The sequence below is a fragment of the Macaca thibetana genome, chromosome 13 (genome assembly GCF_024542745.1).
Source record: "Macaca thibetana thibetana isolate TM-01 chromosome 13, ASM2454274v1, whole genome shotgun sequence".
Taxonomy (NCBI): Eukaryota; Metazoa; Chordata; class Mammalia; order Primates; family Cercopithecidae; genus Macaca; species Macaca thibetana.
Genome location: NC_065590.1, coordinates 59,774,190 through 59,791,314, shown reverse-complemented (window position 1 = coordinate 59,791,314; position 17,125 = coordinate 59,774,190). Strand labels below are relative to the sequence as shown.

Here is a 17,125-nt window from a genome sequence, read left to right as displayed (position 1 = left end):
GTTAGCAGATTTTTAAAAATGTTTTTTACTTAACAAAATAAAAGTACAACTACCCAGTTTGGGGAGAGCTTACCAGTCTGTAAAGCCTCAAACCCTTTTGAGTCAGTGAAGCTTCTTTTAGAAAGCCTGGGCAAACCACAAAGAGCTACGACCAGGGGCCACCTCTTGCCGTCTTCCTTTGCTGCCCCTCTGCTAGCTACAGCCTGTGTGCTAGGGGTGGTTCCAAAGGTCAAGGCCCAGATGTGCTTTTCTTGACTTTAAAAGCACAGATTCTGGAACCAGACTGTTAGGGTTTAAACATCAGTTACACTCCTTTCTAGTTGCGTATGACCTTGGACAAGTTGCTTCTGCTCTCCATACTTTAATGCTCTCATTTATAACCTGTGTATTAATAGTGAAGATTAAATGTAAGGCAAGGGCTGGGCACAGTGGCTCATGCCTGTAATCCTAGCACTTTGGGAGGCTGAGGCAGGGGGATCGCTTGAGTCCAGGAGTTTGAGACCAGCCTGGGCAATATGGTGAAGCCCCATCTCTACAAAAAATACGAAAATTAACCAGGCATGGTGTCGTGCACCTGTAGTCCCAGCTACTTGGGAGGCGGAGGTGGGAGAATGGCTTGAGACCGGGAAGTCGAGGCTGCAGTGAGCAGAGATCACATCACTGCATTCCAACCTGGATGACAGACTTTGTCTCAACAAACAAACAAACAAATAAATAAATGTAAGTATGTAACTGCCCAGTGGGTTCACCTTGCCTGCTGCCTAGACAGAGCCAATTTATCAAGACAGGGGAACTGCAATGGACAAAGAGTAATTCACACAGAGCGGACTGTGCGGGAGAGGGAGACTGGAGTTTTATTATTACTCAAATCAGTCTCCCAGAGCATCTGGAGATCAGAGTTTTTAAAGATAATTTGGCAGGTAGGGGCTCGGGAAGTGGGGAGTGCTGATGGATCAGGTTGGAGATGGAATCACATGGGGTCAAAGTGAATTTTTCTTACTGTCTTCTGTTTCTGGGTGGGATGGCAGAACTGGTTGAGCCAGATAACCATTCCAGGTGATGTCAGCTGATCCAGCTGATCCATCAAGTGCAGGGTCTGCAAAATATCTCCAGCACTCATCTTAGGTTTTACAATAGTGATGTTATCCCCAGGAGCAATTTGGGGAGGTTCAGACTCTTGGAGCCAGAGGCTGCATTACCACTAAACTGTACTTTCTAATCTTGTAGCTAATCTGTTAGCCCTGCAAAGGCAGACTGGTCCCCAGACAAGAAGCGGGTCTTCGAAAAGGGCTGTTATCAATTTTGTTTCGGAGTCAAACCATGAACTGAATTCCTTCCCAAAGTTAGCTCAGCCTACGCCCAGGAACGTACAAGGACAGCTTAAAAGTTAGAAGCAAGATGGAGTTGGTTTGGTCTGATCTCTTTCACTGTCATAATTTCTTCAGTTATAATTTTTGCAAAGGCACTTTCAAGTGGAACAGTGGGTGGCACATATGGGCACTCAAGAATGCTAGCTGTGATTATTGGCCGGGCGCAGTGGCTCACGCCTGTAATCTCCCAGCCCTTTGGGAAGCCAAGGTGGGTGGATCACGAGGACAGGAGTTCGAGACCAGTCTGGCCAACGTAGTGAAACCCTGTCTCTACTAAAAACACAAAAAATTGGCCGGGTGTGGTGGCTCATGCTTGTAATCTCAGCACTTTGGGAGGCCGAGGCAGGCGGATCACGAGGTCAAAAGTTTGAGACCAGCCTGACCAACATGGTGAAATATCCCGTCTCCACTAAAATACAAAAATTAGCCAGGCATGGTGGCGCGTGCCTGTAATCCCAGCTACTCAGGAGGCTGAGGCAAGAGAATTGCTTGAATCCAGGAGGCGGAGGTTGCAGTGAGCCAAAGATCACGCCAGTGCACTCCAGACTGGGCAACAGAGCAAGACTCCGTCTCATAAAAAAAAAAAATACAAAAAATACAAAAAATGAGCCGGGTGTGGTGGCGTGCGCCCGTAATCCCAGCTACTCAGCTGCTCAGCTAATCGCATGAACCTGGGAGGCAGATGCTGCAGTGGGCCGAGATCACACCTTTGCACTCCAATCCCAGGCAACAGTGCGAGACTCCGTTTCAAACAAACAAAAAGAATGCTAGCTGTGATTACTGTATTATTTTTCCTCCCCGTCCCAGCTCAACAGGTCACAGCTGCTTATGCCAAATGTTAACCATCTTGCCCTCTGCTTCTCCTTCCCCATCTATAAGACCTGTCCAGATCTGCTTCACAAAACAAGGAGTTTTAACTGTGCTTTTCTTTCTTTCTTTCTTTCTTTCTTTCTTTTTTTTTTTTTTTTTTTTTTTTGACAGAGTTTCGCTCTTGTCACCCAGGCTGGAGTGCAATGGTGCAATCTCGGCTTACTGCAACCTCCGCCTCCTGGGTTCAAGCTATTCTCCTGCCTCAGCCTCCCAAGTAGCTGCAATTACAGGTGTCCACCACCACACCCAGCCAATTTTTGTATTTTTAGTAGAGACGGGGTTTCACCATGTTGGCTAGGCTGGTCTTAAACTCCTGACCTCAAGTGATCCACCCGCCTCAGCCTCCCAAAGTGCTGGGATTACAGATGTGAGTCACTGCATCTGGCCTTTTTTTTTTTTCATTTGGGGATGGAGTTTTGCTTTTGTTGCCTAGGCTAGAGTGTAATGGCGCGATCTCAGCTTACTGCAAGCTCCGCTTCCCAGGTTCAAGTGATTCTCCTGCCTCAGCATCCCGAGTAGCTGGGATTACAGGCATGCGCCACCATGCCTGGCTAATTTTGTATTTTTAGTAGAGATGGGGTTTCACCGTATTAGCCAGGCTGGTCTCGAACTCCTGACCTAAGTAATCTGCCCACCGTGGCATCCTAAAGTGCTAGGATTATAGCGTGAGCCACTGCACCTGGCCATTAACTGTGCTTTTCTTTTCACCTAAAAATCTCCCATTATGGCCAGGCATGGTGGCTCATGCCTGTAATCCCAGCATTTTGGGAGGCCGAGGAGTGGGGATCATTGAGGTCAGGAATTCGAGACCAGCCTGGCCAACATGGCAAAATCTGATCTCTACTAAAAATACAAAAATTAGCTGGGCATGGTGGCACATGCCTATAGTCCCAGCTACTTGGGAGGAGAGGCAGGAGAATCAATCACTTGAACCCAGGAGGCTGAGGTTGCAGTGAGCTGAGATCACACCATACACTCTAGCCTGAGCGACAAAGCGAGACTGTCTCAAAAAGGGGAAAAAAAAAAATCTGCCATTGACTTGCAAATGAGGAATTGCTTCCAGGTTCTCAGCGACCATTTGCTACAGATAAGCCAGGAAGTAAACTGGGAAGCCAAGAACCTGGGAGAAGCACCTGCTTGGCAGAGGCCAGGTTTTTGTTTGTTTGTTTGAAGAGAAACTTTTCCTAGTTTACTATTCCTTTTCAGAACACAGCCTCACAATACCTTCCACGCGTGTCAGATCTGTGTGCTCTCGGCCATTTGCGAAGAGGACATTACAGCATTGGTCCGTCTCGTCATTACAGGGGTGCAGGGAACTGAAATGTGCATCCCCTGAAAACTTTCATTCCAATAAGAGAGAACTCAGGCACGGTGGCTCACACTTGTAATCCCTGCACTTCTGGAGGCTGAGGCAGGCAGATCACTTGAGTCCAGAAGTCTGAGACCAGACTGAGCAACAAGGTGAAATCCCATCTCTACAAAAGCACAAGAAGTAGCTGGGCTTGTTGGCACGTGCCTATAGTCCCAGCTACTTGGGAGGCTGAGGCAGGAGGATTGCTTGAGCCCAGAAGGTCAAGGCTGCAGTGAGCCGTGATTGTGATTGTACCACTGCACTCCAGCATGGGTGACAGAGTGAGACCCTGTCTCAAAAAAAAAAAAAAAAAAAAAAAAAAAAAGCTCACAGCTCGTTCCCTGGATTGGGGAGAATCCCATTCAGGTTAAGAAGACAAGATACATTGTCCTGGACTTCTAGAACAAGCTGAAAATGCCAACTATAGTGTTCCCAACTCCACACTCCTGGGAGTCGGCGACAGGTGCCCCCTGTTAAAGGCAACATACTTCTGCTTTGGGCTATAGCTTTGGGGCCTCTGCTTAATTGGAAGCTGGAAGTTTGTAAGCAAAGGAGTTTCCATATTTCTTTATACTTTGAACAATATAAATAATGGACATCTTAAATTTTTTTTTTTTTTTTTTTTTTTTTTTTTTTTTGAGACGGAGTCTCGCTCTGTCGCCCAGGCTGGAGTGCAGTGGCGCGATCTCGGCTCACTGCAAGCTCCGCCTCCTGGGTTTACGCCATTCTCCTGCCTCAGCCTCCTGAGTAGCTGGGACTACAGGCGCCCGCCACCGCGCCCGGCTAATTTTTTGTATTTTTAGTAGAGACGGGGTTTCACCGTGGTCTCGATCTCCTGACCTTGTGATCCGCCCGCCTCGGCCTCCCAAAGTGCTGGGATTACAGGCGTGAGCCACCGCGCCCGGCTGACATCTTAAATTTTTTTGTTAGACTCTCTATTACTTTAGTCTCCAAGTGCCTTAAAAATAACCAGAAAGTCTTGCCTTTCAGAGTTGCCTTAGTCCAGGTCTGTCTCTTCTTATCTGGGGTTCCCTCAGTTCTGCCCTCTGCTTTATGTTGTCCACATCCTCACTCTGGTGGCCAGATGGCTCAGTCAGGCCAACAATGTCTCCAGGAAGAACAGGAAACAAGTCTACAGCAACATTACAGGTAAGAGTCCCAAGAATCTCCCTGATTGGACAGCTCAAGTCCCAGATGCCCCTCTGAAGGCTGTGACTGTGTTCAGGAGAATGGACTGTGCCAACTGGCTGTGCCAACCAGGGACCACCCCAGGAGCTGAGGGTAGGGTCCCCTTCTCCTGCAGATGTGGACATGGAAGATGGATAGGCTACCAACAATATCAATGGCACAATAGTCCCTGGCCTGCTCACACCTGTAATCCCAGCACTATGGGAGGCCGAGGCAGGTGGATCACCTGAGGTCAGGAGTTTGAGACTAGCCTGGCCAACATGGCAAAACTCTGCCTCTACTAAAAATAAAAAAATTAGCCAGGTGTGGTGGCGGGCATCTGTAATCCCAGCTACTCAGGAGGAGGAGGTATGAGAATCACTTGAACCCAGGAGGTAGAGGTTGCAGTGAGCCAAGATTGTGCCACTGCACCCCAGCCTGGGTGACAAGAGCAAGACTCTGTCTAAAAAAAAAAAAAAAAAAAAAAAAAGGCTGGGTATGGTGGCACATGTCTGTAGATTCAGCTACTTGGGAAGCTGAGGTGGGAGGATCACTTGAACCTGGGAGGTGGAGGCTGCAGTGAGCCAAGATTGAACCATTACACTCCAGCCTGGGCAGCAGAGTGAGACTCTGTCTCAAAAAAAAAAAAAAAAAGATTTGGAATATTCAATAGGATGGTCAGAGAAGGGTGCATTGATGAGGTAACATTTGAGCAAAGGCCTCAAAGAGAAGTGTAATCAAGCCCTGCAGATTGCAGGGAGAAGGGCTTTCCAGGCAGAGGGAGAGCAAGTGCAAAGACCCTGGGATGGGGGCAGGTCCAGGGTGATGAAGGAACAGCCAGGAGGGTTGAGTAGCCAGAAAAGAATCAAAGTATTTGGTGTTCAGGGCTGTGCTTGGCACTCAGAGCAACTAGAGAGAAGGGACAGGGCCGTCCTTGGCCTCAAAGAGGCAATGAGGCTCTAAAGTGCACACGGCAATGCTAAAACAATAGCGCATCTAGAAAAAGATGGAGCCTTCCTCATGCTGTACGAGTGCAGGAAGGAAAGCTCAGGGACTGCAGCAGCCAGAGAGGGCTTCAAGGAGAAGGTGGACCTCACCTGGAGAGGCATAGGACAGGCAGGGAGGAAGTGTGGACACAGTGGGTGCCATGCGGCATTCTGTTTAAATATCAGCCTCATTCACTGTGCACTGAGCAATTGGGAATTATTACAGCTTGAGATTTTTAAAAAACAAATCAACTAAGGTTCATAACCTGCTGGTACTTCCTCTCAGGAAGAGAAGTTCTCTATCAAGACTTCTGTCTTCTTCTCATTAAAAAGCTCTTATTGTGGCTGGGTGAGGTGGCTTATGCCTGTAATCCTAGCACTTTGGGAGGCCGAGGCAGGTGGATCACTTGAGATCAGGAGTTCAAGACCAGCCTGGCCAATATGGTGAAATCCCATCTACTAAAAATACAAAAATTAGCCGGGCATGCTGACCCATGCCTGTAATCCCAGCTACTCGGGAGGCTGAGGCAGAAGAATCACTTGAACCCAGCAGGCGGAGGTTGCAGTGAGCCGAGATCCTGCCATTGCACTCCAGCCTGGGTGACAGAGCAAGACTCTGACTCAAAAAATAAATAAATAAATAAATAAATAAATAAATAGTCCTATTGTACAGTAAGAACCTCTTCTATTTTCTTTTTTTTTTTTTTTTTTTTTTTTTTTTTTTTTTTTTTTTTTTTTGAGACGGAGTCTCACGCTGTTGCCCAGGCTGGAGTGCAGTGGCGCGATCTCGGCTCACTGCAAGCTCCGCCTCCCGGGTTCACGCCATTCTCCTGCCTCAGCCTCCCGAGTAGCTGGGACTATAGGCGCCCACCACCACGCCCGGCTAATTTTTTTGTATTTTTAGTAGAGATGGGGTTTCACCGTGTTAGCCAGGATGGTCTCGATCTCCTGACCTCGTGATCCACCCACCTCGGCCTCCCAAAGTACTGGGATTACAGGCTTGAGCCACCGCGCCCGGCCGAACCTCTTCTATTTTCTCTTTTTGTTTTTTTGAGCGACAAGGTCTTGCTCTGTCACCCAGGCTGGAGTGTAGTGGCACGATCATGGTTCACTGTAGCCTGTGGGCTCAAGTGATCCTCCTATCTCAGCCTCCTGAGTAGCTGGGACTATGGACACACACCACCACATTGAGCTAATTTTTAAATTTTTTGTAGAGATGTGGTCTCACTAGGTTGCCTAGACTGTTCTTGAACTCCTGGGCTCAAGCAATCCTCCCACTTTGAACTCCCAGAGTGCTGGGATTACAGGAGCCACCATGCCAGGCTAGAACCTCTTCTAGATATCAACATTAAGCAGCATGTGGGAAGCTGTAGTGGGCAGAAAAAGGCTTCGCTGTAGTGAGTAGAGAAGATTGGATGGCCCAAGAGTAGTCTCTACAGAGAGACTTCAGATTCCTCCCACCCATACCCAGAGCCCCCTAGGGCTCTCACGTGCCACAGATTTTTTCAGCTTAGCCTTTGCCTCCTTTTCTAAGGCAAATATCCCTAGGAGGATCAGATTTTGGGCCCATCACACATTCATGCATGCCATACCATTTTTCTTAGTTTATGGTTTCATCCATTCATTCATGTATTCATCAATACCTTCCACAAACACCTATTGATCTGTTTTTACAGGCCCATGCTCACTATTCTCAAGTTGTCGGTGGCTATCTGTGTGACCCCCGCCTCCCAATCCCATACCTTCTAGAGCAGCAGTCCCAACCTTTTTGGCAACAGGGACCAGTTTCATGAAAGACCATTTTTCCACAGACTAGGGTGGCAGGGGATAGTTTAGGGATGATTCGAGTGCATTACATTTATTGTGCACTTTATTTCTATTATAATTACGTTGTAATATATAATGAAATAATTGGCCGGGCGCGGTGGCTCAAGCCTGTAATCCCAGCACTTTGGGAGGCCGAGACGGGCGGATCATGAGGTCGGGAGATCGAGACCATCCTGGTTAACACGGTGAAACCCCGTCTCTACTAAAAAATACAAAAAACTAGCCGGGCGAGGTGGCGGGCGCCTGTAGTCCCAGCTACTCGGGAGGCTGAGGCAGGAGAATGGCGTGAACCCGGGAGGCGGAGCTTGCAGTGAGCTGAGATCCGGCCACTGCACTCCAGCCTGGGTGACAGAGCGAGACTCCGTCTCAAAAAAAAAAAAAAAAAAAGAAATAATTATACAACTCACCATAAGGTAAAATCAGTGAGAGTCCTGAACTTGTTTTCTTGCAACTAGACGATCTTATCTGGGAGTAATGGGAGACAGTGACGGGTCATCAGGCATTAGATTCTCCTGAGAAGCATGCAACCTAGATCTCTCCCATGCGCCATTCACTAGAGGGTTCATGCTCCTATGACAATCAAGGTCGCCACTGATCTGACAGGAGGCCAAGCTCAGGCAATAATGCCAGCGATAGGGAGTGGCTGTAAATACAGATGAAGCTTGACTTGCTTGCCTGCCACTCACCTCCTGCTGTGCGGCCTGGTTCCTGAGGCCAGTACTGGTCTGTGGCCCAGGGGACGGAGACCCCTGCCCTAGAAGAGTTCTTCATCTGTACTCATGAAAAGATGATAAGTCACCTAAATCACCTTTAATAAGAGCCCAGTAAGTTGAGATGTCACAAAAACAGAGCCAGAAAAAGAATCTATACCCTCTGCTACAGCCAGGGCTATCTACCTAATTTACAAGTCTCAGCACAAAATGAAAATGTGAGGCCTCAGCCAGGTGTGGCGGCTCATGCCTGTTATCCCAGCACTTTAGGAGACCAAGGTGGGAAGATTGCTTGGGCCCAAGAGGTTGAGGCTGCAGTGAGCTGTGATTGCGCCACTGTACTCCAGCCTGGGCAATAAAGCAAGACCCTGAAAAAAAAAAAAAAAAAAAAAAGAAGAAAAAGAAGAAAGAAGAAAGAAAAGAAAAAAAAGAAAAGAAAAGATGGGTAGGGGGGAAAGTGTCATTAGAGGCACTAAAATACAAACTTTTCCTTTCTTCTGTGGTCTTTCTCTTGCCCTTTCTTGGTGTTTCTTATTTGCTATTTGATGCTATGCTTCCTTGGGCACAGAGATACTTACAGGGTGAGTGCAGACCCTCGCAGGCACTAGGGGGTGAGGAGTAGGAGGTGGGCTGCCCATGACTGCATATCCATGCACAGTTCACCAGCTCCAGGAGTCCTCCTCTGGCTAGACCACCAGACTGACATGCCGTCTCTGCCCAGGGGCAAGGATGAGGTGAGGCCGTCAATCTTCCCTTCCCATGGACCTGCTGCCCCAACCCATGGCTGCTGGGAGACCCCAAGGGATTAAATCTCCATTCCAAAGCAGTCTCAGCACCTGGCCAGGGGATGGCTGAGAGACCTGGTCCTGCTGCTGACCATCAAAGGTACCATGGCGCTGCCAGCCCAGGAAAAGGATGGCTGCCAGCCTGCTGCTCCCCAAAATGCCATAGGGCACACCAGCTCAACCTCACTTCTCCCTGTGCCCACAGCTAGGCCCCTACAGCAAGCAGAGTTCAGCAAGGAAGGTGAAGTCAGGTGGGGCCTGGGGAACCAGGGAGCGGGGAACAGGCAGCTGAGAACTGTTCCAGGGAAACAGGGAGAGGCAGACCATGCATGGGCCAAGACTCCAAGCCCTCAGTGCATGCTGTATTGTCCCATTGGACTTCACTTGCAAAATGCAAATGCAAAGATAAAATTATTAAGAATTTGAAGACAAGTTGGGTGCAGTGGCACACACCTGTAGTCCCAGCTACTCAGGAAGCTGAGGAGGGAGAATCACTTGGGCCCAGGAATTTGAGTCCAGCCTGGGAAGCATAGCGAGACCTCCCACCTCAAAAAAGCAGAAAAGAATTCTAAGACAGTAGTCATGGAGCACTAGCCCCCCAGTGCAGGACCCTTTTGAACAGAGCATTTCTGAGCATGAGGCCCTGTCTATGCCGGATGCACACCCACAAAACCGACCTTGGCTACAACTTTCAATGTGAACTTCTTACAGTTTAGGTCCTCTGCAAAGTCACTTGCTTCCAGTAGCTCCTATCAGAGCAGAGCTGAGGCCTTAGACCGGTGTTAAAAGAGAGGTGAAGTTTCCCACTGCAGCACTAAACACATCACTGAAGGCCTACAGAGTAATCCTTGAGCATCCCCCGACTCAGAGCACTGCCACCACATCAGCTTCTTCCAGATGCCAAGAAGCACCTCTGGGTCTTGGAGTTCCGGCTTGCTTGTGTCACAAGTAATAACTTGTATTTTATTTGCTTTTAAAAACTGGATATGCTCCCACTTCTCAGCCTCTACATTGAGACCTGTGTTTTGTATTTTTCAGTGTGCCTTTGAGAAAGGCCCATAAACCTATAAATACCCTTTTTCTCCCCAAGGTGAGGTTTGACCCTAGTACTTACTACCACTGATTACTGGAGAGTCATGTTGAGAACATCTCCTTTAGGCTCTATTTCTCATCCTAAAGGATGTATCCACACTTCATTACGGAAGGTTTTGAAGGCCTCAAATAAAATCAAAGTAGAATTTGAATAAAACATCTTGGCCAGGGGCCATGGCTCATGCCTGTAATCCCAGCACTTTGGGAGGCCGAGGTGGGCGGATCACGAGGTCAGGAGATCAAGAACATCCTGGCCAACACGGTGAAATCCTGTCTCTACTAAAAATACAAAAATCAGCTGGGCATGGTGGCGTGTGCCTGTAATCCCAGCTACTTGGGAGGCTGAGGCAGGAGAATCACTTGAACAAGGGAGTCGGAGGTTGCAGTGAGCTGAGATCACACCACTGTGCTCCAGCCTGGCAACAGAGGGAGACTCTGTCTCAAATAAATAAATAAATAAATAAAATAAAACATCTTAAAGAAATAGAAAATACTAGTAGAGTTTTCACTCTGATTTCAGAATCAATTTGTGGAAAGTCAGTTTCACAAAAAGCCCCCTAAGCACGGTACCTTTTTTTAAAAAAAAAAAAAAGATGGGGTCTTACTATGTTGTCCAGACTGATTTCAAACTCCTGGGCTCAAGCAATCCTCCTCCCTCAGCCTCCTGAGTAGCTGGGACTATAGGTACGCATCACCACCACCCTGCTAGGATATGGTAGCTTTTTAACCAAACGCACCACCATGCAATGGAGAGCATGTAACTTGTTATTTGGTCATGCAAATATATTGGAATAAATTCCAACTATCTTGTGGGGCCCCTTTTCCTACGTCTGCACAGAAACCGCCACTAACAGGACTGCAACTGAGGCAGATTTGAGAATTAGCAGACTCCGGCTCAGGCAGAACAACAGAGCAGCAGGAAATTTCTTTCAAGGGCTTTTGTTGCTGTTGTTGAGATGGAGTCTTGCTCTGTCACCCAGGCTGGAGTGCAGTGGTGCTATCTCGGCTCACTGCAACCTCTGCCTCCCAGGTTCAAGCGATTCCCCTGCCTCAGCCTCTCAAGTAGGTGGGATTACAGGTGTGTGCCACCATGCCCAGCTAATTTTTGCATTTTTAGGAGAGACGGAGTTTCACTATGTTGGTCAGGGAGGTCTCAAACTCCTGACCTCAGGTGATCCGCCCACCTCGGCCTCCCAAAGTGCTGGGATTACAGGTGTGAGCCACCGCACCCGGCTTGAGCCCTTGAGGGGCTTTTTAACCAAGAGATGGTGTAGGGACAGAAGCCAGCAAGAAGAACATGGTGGATTCTCTGTGAGGTCCTAAACCCCAAATCATGAGCCTCAGCCCCCTGAAAGTATTCCAGAATCTCCAAGGGAGGTTTTGGAAGGGGGCCAAGGTCCTGCAATTGGGTGGGTGGGGCTCCAAGCCATTGTTCTTTGCACATTCATGCCAATGTGACCTGATTGGCTAAGCACAGGCTGGAGAAGCTAGATAAACCTGTTTAAATTCAGAGCCAAAAGACACTCAAGGATGTTTTCTGAGGGGGCGTGAGGGTTGGAAAATCATCCTATATTTGATTTATCTCCTACCTCATGTCCAGAGTCAATTCCTTAGTCTTGGATAAGGGAGAGGACTTGGGAGACATCCTTGTTTTGATGAGCTATACAACCCTATGGCCAGCAGAGGGAAGTACTGCATTTCAGAGCGACAATTTGAGATCTATGAAAGAATTTAAATCGAGAATATGAGGCCGGGCGCGGTGGCTCACGCCTGTAATCCCAGCTCTCAGGGAGGCAGAGGCGGGAGGATAGCTTGAGCCCAGGAGTTCGAGACCTGCCTGGGTAATATAGCGAGACCCCGTTCTCCACAAAAAGGAAAAAAAAAAAAAAAAAAAAGACAAAAAAAAAATAAGCGCAACTCCCCTTAAAGCAACAACCCCCCCCCCTTTTTTCATATTCTTGCCTGGAAGAAAGGCCTTGCTTTCCTCTGCTTCTTAAAGCTGGGAAAAAATAAAGCCATTCTGAAATGCTGCTGCTACTGCTGTTATGTGGGGGAGAAAGCAAATTTTCTTTTTACTTTTTTTTTTTTTTTTTTTTTTTTTTTGAGACGGAGTCTTGCTCTGTCACCCAGGCTGGAGTGCAGTGGCCGGATCTCGGCTCACTACAAGCTCCGCCTCCCGGGTTCACGCCATTCTCCTGCCTCAGCCTCCCGAGTAGCTGGGACTACAGGCGCCCGCCACCTCGCCCGGCTAGTTTTTTGTATTTTTTAGTAGAGACAGGGTTTCACCGTGTTAGCCAGGATGGTCTCGATCTCCCGACCTCATGATCCGCCCGTCTCGGCCTCCCAAAGTGCTGGGATTACAGGCTTGAGCCACCGTGCCCGGCCCCTCTTTTTACTTTTTAAATCAACATTTATTTTTGTCTTTTTTTTTTTTTTTTTTCCTTTTTGTGGAGAACGGGGTCTCGCTATATTACCCAGGCAGGTCTCGAACTCCTGGGCTCAAGCTATCCTCCCGCCTCTGCCTCCCTGAGAGCTGGGATTACAGGCGTGAGCCACCGCGCCCGGCCAAAATCAACATTTATTTTAAGTTTGAGGGTACATGTGCAGGATGTGCAGGTTTGTTACATAGGTAAATGTGTGCCATGGTGGTTTGCTGCACAGGTCAACCCATTACCTAGGTACTAAGCCCAGCATTCATTAGCTATTCTTCCTGTGCTCTCCCTCCTCCCACTCCACCAACAGGACTCCAAATTTTCTTTCTCTTTTTTGTTTTTTTTTTTTGAGATGGATTCTAGCTCTGTCACCCAGTCTGGAGTGTAATAGCTCAGTCTTGGCTCACTGTAACCTCCACCTGCCAGGTTCAAGTGATTCTCCTGCCTCAATCTCCCGAGTAGCTGGTACTACAGATGTGTGCCACCACGCCTGGCTAATTTTTTTGTATTTTGAGTAGAGATGGGGTTGCACCATGTTGGCCAGGCTGGTCTCGAACTCCTGACCTCAAATGATCCACCTGCCTCAGCCTCCCAAAGGACTGGCATTATAGGTGTGAGCCACTGTGCCCAGCCTCCAAATTTTCTTATTTCGATGGCCTTGAGCAAAATTATACCATCCTAGACAAACATACACACACATACACACACACACACACACAACCATTCTCCCCCTCTTGCTGTCTTTCTCAGATATGAAATTCTCCTCCGACGGCCGTTTTAAGCTTGCTCTTTTGCTCTGTAATGCAAGGCTTGTTCCCTGTTAAAAGGAATGTCAGGCATCTGTGAGCAGGTAGGGAAAACATTCCAGGAGGCAAATAAACTTCTCAGCATACCTGCCATCAATCATACCTTGAACGCAGGTCAAGCCTGTAGCATCTGAGTCTTCCATCCCTGAAACACCAGCGACTCTGACTAGAGGTCCTGTCTCCTAGCTGTGGTCCCAGCTCTCCCTGATCGTGACAGTTGCGGCTTCCAAACTTGCTCCTCCCCATGTCTGTAACTGAGCCCAGCGTACATGTGTCTTATGGGTGCCATTGGACTTCCTTTGTGAGCCATGTTTTCTTTCACTTTGTCCCAACCCACAATTAACCAAATCTTGGCCCAAATTATGTGCTGGCTGGTGTTGGGCAGCTGTGGGACCCCTCCTTGCCCCTGTCTCTGTCTTCTAGGCTCTTCTGAGAACCAGTGTCCTTTGAGATCTCAGAAGGGATTTAGAGGAGGGTTTCCACCCAGACCACTTTCCACAAATATCACTTCTGCATTTCATCTGGTAGGGTGTGGTTTTCAACTAGAAGCCCTAAGGGGAAGAAAACAATTCATTCACCATTCAGGACAAGGTGTTCACATTTGAACAGGCAGAAATAACAGAAAGAAACTGAATTCCAAAGGGACTCTCAGCTTTTGGGGGAGACATATTTGAGTGCAGGAGGCTAGACCACCCACTCGCTGGCTCTTCGCTTCTCACTGAGGCCAGCCTTGACTCTAAACAGCTAACACAGGACCGAAACACACCCAGCCAGCTTTGAAAAGCAACCACCTCTGCCAAACAGTTTCTTTCACAGGGCCCAGATGATCTCATCGCGGAGACTGCATTCTCTGGTATCTGTTCCAAACACAGACTCACTTCTGATTACCTTTGCAAATAGTAGTCAATCTATCCTGAGAAGCTTCTTTATATCCCATACTGGGCTAAGCTCTGAAGAGGGTACAGTTAAAGAACCCATGATCCCAGGCTGGGCAGGGCAGCTCATGCCTGTAATCCTAGCACTTTTGGGAGGCCAAGGCAGGAGGACCACTTGAGCCCAGGAGTCCAAGACCAGCCTGGGCAACATAGTGAGACCTCTCAAGACCTTGTCTCTACAAAAAATGAAAATCAGCCATGCATGGTGGCTTGCACCTGCCTATAGGAAGCTGAGGCAGGTGAGCCTGAGAGGCAAAGATTGCAGTAAGCCAAAATCGCACCACCGCACTCCAGCCTGCGTGACAGTGAGACTGTCTCACAAAAAAGAAAAGCAAAGAAAAAAAAAAAAAAGAACCCATGATTCTTCATGAAGCTTGTCTCTCGATCTGATTCATGGTTCTCTATTTCCACGAGCTTTGCGGAGCAAGGGGCTCATGACACTTCACCTTGATGGTGCAGATAACTCACCAAAACTGGATTCCTTTAGCTATTGGTCCCACACCACTCCCTCCAGGAGCCACCTCCCCTCTCCATGTTTTTCTCATGAATTTTGAACGGGCCATTTCTATTTTATTTTATTTTACATGTATTTATTTATTTATGGAGACGGAGTTTCACTCTTGTCACCCAGGCTGGAGTGCAATGATGCTATCTTGGCTCACTGCAACCTCCACCTCCAGGGTTCAAGTGATTCTCCCACCTCAGCCTCCTACATAGCTGGGGTCACAGGTGCGTGCCACCACACTTGGCTAATTTTTGTATTTTTAGTAGAGATGGGGTTTCGCCATGTTGGCTAGGCTGGTCTCGAACTCCTGACCTCAGGTGATCCACCTGTCTCAGCCTCCCAAAGTGCTAGGATTACAGGTGCGAGCCACTGCGCCCAGTCAAAATAAAAATAGATTTTTAAAATGAAAATAAAAATAAAATAATAAGATGAACACCACTTCAGTGATCTGTGGGATAGTATCAAGTGGTCTAACATAATTGGATCCCCCCCAAAATGAGGGAAGGCTAAAAAACAAATAGCCAAAGTATTTCTAAACTTGAAACTGTTTAAAGCAAAAAATAATAACAATGTCTTATGAGGTTTATAACATATGTAGAAGGAAAATGAATAATCATAATAGCCCATCAGGAGGCTGAGGTGGGAGGATTGCCTGAGCCCAGGAGCTCAAGGTTGTGATGCAGTATGACCATGCTGGTGAATGGCCACTGCACTCCAGCCTGGACAACCTAGTGAGACTCTGTCTCCAAAGAAAAAAGGGAGGAAAAAGAAAAAGAAAGAAAACAATAGCCCAAAGGATAGAAGAGAAGAAATGAAAATAAACTGTTACAAAGCTCTTTGATTTTGTGTGGAGGAGTATAATAACATTTGAAGGTATTCTGGTTTAAGCAGTTTATCCAAGGTGGCACGTATGATGGAGCTAGGATCCAAATTAAGCTTTCCAGATTCAAAGCTTCTTGTGGGGAGATGAGATGTGAGGTTCGGCTCACACATGCCACAAGCCAGTTTCCCCAAAAGCTGTGGGAATTAAGTGCTTTCATCTCTGTAGTGGGTATCCCCTCAAAAGACATGTTCAAGTCCTAACCTCCATACCCATGACAGTCAGCTTCCTTGGAAATAGACTCTTTGCAGACATAACCAAGTCATACCGAGTTAGGGTGAAATCTAACCCAATGACTGGTGTCCTTATTTTAAAAGGTGGGGAGTGGGCGCCAGGTGCGGTGGCTCACACCTGTAATCCCAACACTTAGGGAGGCCAAGGCCAGTGGATCACCTGAGGTCAGGAGTTCAAGACCAGCCTGGCCAAAATAGTGAAACCCTGTCTCTACTAAAAATACGAAAATTAACTGGGCATGGTGGCAGGCACCTGTAGTCCCAGCCACACGGGAGGCTGAGGCAGGAGAATCACTGGAACCCGGGAGACAGAGGTTGTAGTGAGCCGAGATCGCGCCATTGCACTCCAGCCTGGGTGACAGAACAAGACTCCATCTCAAAAAAAGAAAAAAAAAAAAAGGACATTTGAACACAGAGAGAGAAGACACACAGGGAAAATGCCATGCAATGATGGATATCTATAAGCTGAGGAACATGCCTAGAAGTTAGAAAGAGGCAAGGAAGGCCCTCCGAGAGCCTTCAGATAGTGTGAGGCCCTGCCAACACCTAGATTTTGGACTTCTGATCTTCAGAACCAGAGAGAATATATTTCTGGGATTTTTTGTTTGTTTGTTTGTTTGTTTGTTTGAGATGGAGTATTGCTCTTGTTGCCCAGGCTGGAGTGCAGTGGTGTAATCTCAGCTCGCCGCAACCTCCATCTCCCAGGTTCAAGCAATTCTCCTGCCTCAGCCTCCCAAGTAGCTGGGATTACAGGCACCTGCCACCATGCCCAGCTAATGTTTTCGTATTTTTAGTCGAGATGGGGTTTCTCCATGTTGATCAGGCTGATCTCAAACTCCTGATCTCAGGTGATCCGCCTGCCTCAGCCTCCCAAAGTGCTGGGATTACAGGCGTGAGCCACCGTGCCCAGCCATATTTCTGTTGTTTTAAACCACCTTGTCTGTGGCATTTTGTTACAGCAGCCCTAGGGAACTAATACAATCTCTAAAACTTCCTCTTTTTGATGCTCCCAGGCTTTACAGCATAAAGAAGCTCTGCCTCTACTCATGCTTGGACCAAGCATAAAGTGAGTGTTGATAGCAGGACATTAAGTTGACAAAATAAACCAGCTTTAGGATCTAAGAGCCACAGGGGAAAAGCATGAAGTGGGGACTGGTTGGACTGGTTTTTCTCATA

General features: G+C 47.8%; 1 protein-coding gene across 39 annotated transcripts in view; it reads right to left on the bottom strand.

Moving 5' to 3' along the window:
* Positions 1–17,125, bottom strand: part of CALM2 (calmodulin 2) — a 1,210,617-nt gene that overhangs the window by 174,880 nt on the left and 1,018,612 nt on the right. Inside the window, exon 1 of one of the 39 annotated variants that reach the window (XM_050754911.1) lies at positions 12,095–12,100. The exons of 37 other annotated variants lie outside the window; for them this stretch is intronic. The gene's annotated coding sequence lies outside the window, so the exon portion shown is untranslated. Of the gene's footprint in view, positions 1–7,464; positions 7,470–12,094; positions 12,101–17,125 lie in introns of those variants that run through there. One more of the 39 variants, XM_050754924.1, reaches the window with a different exon arrangement.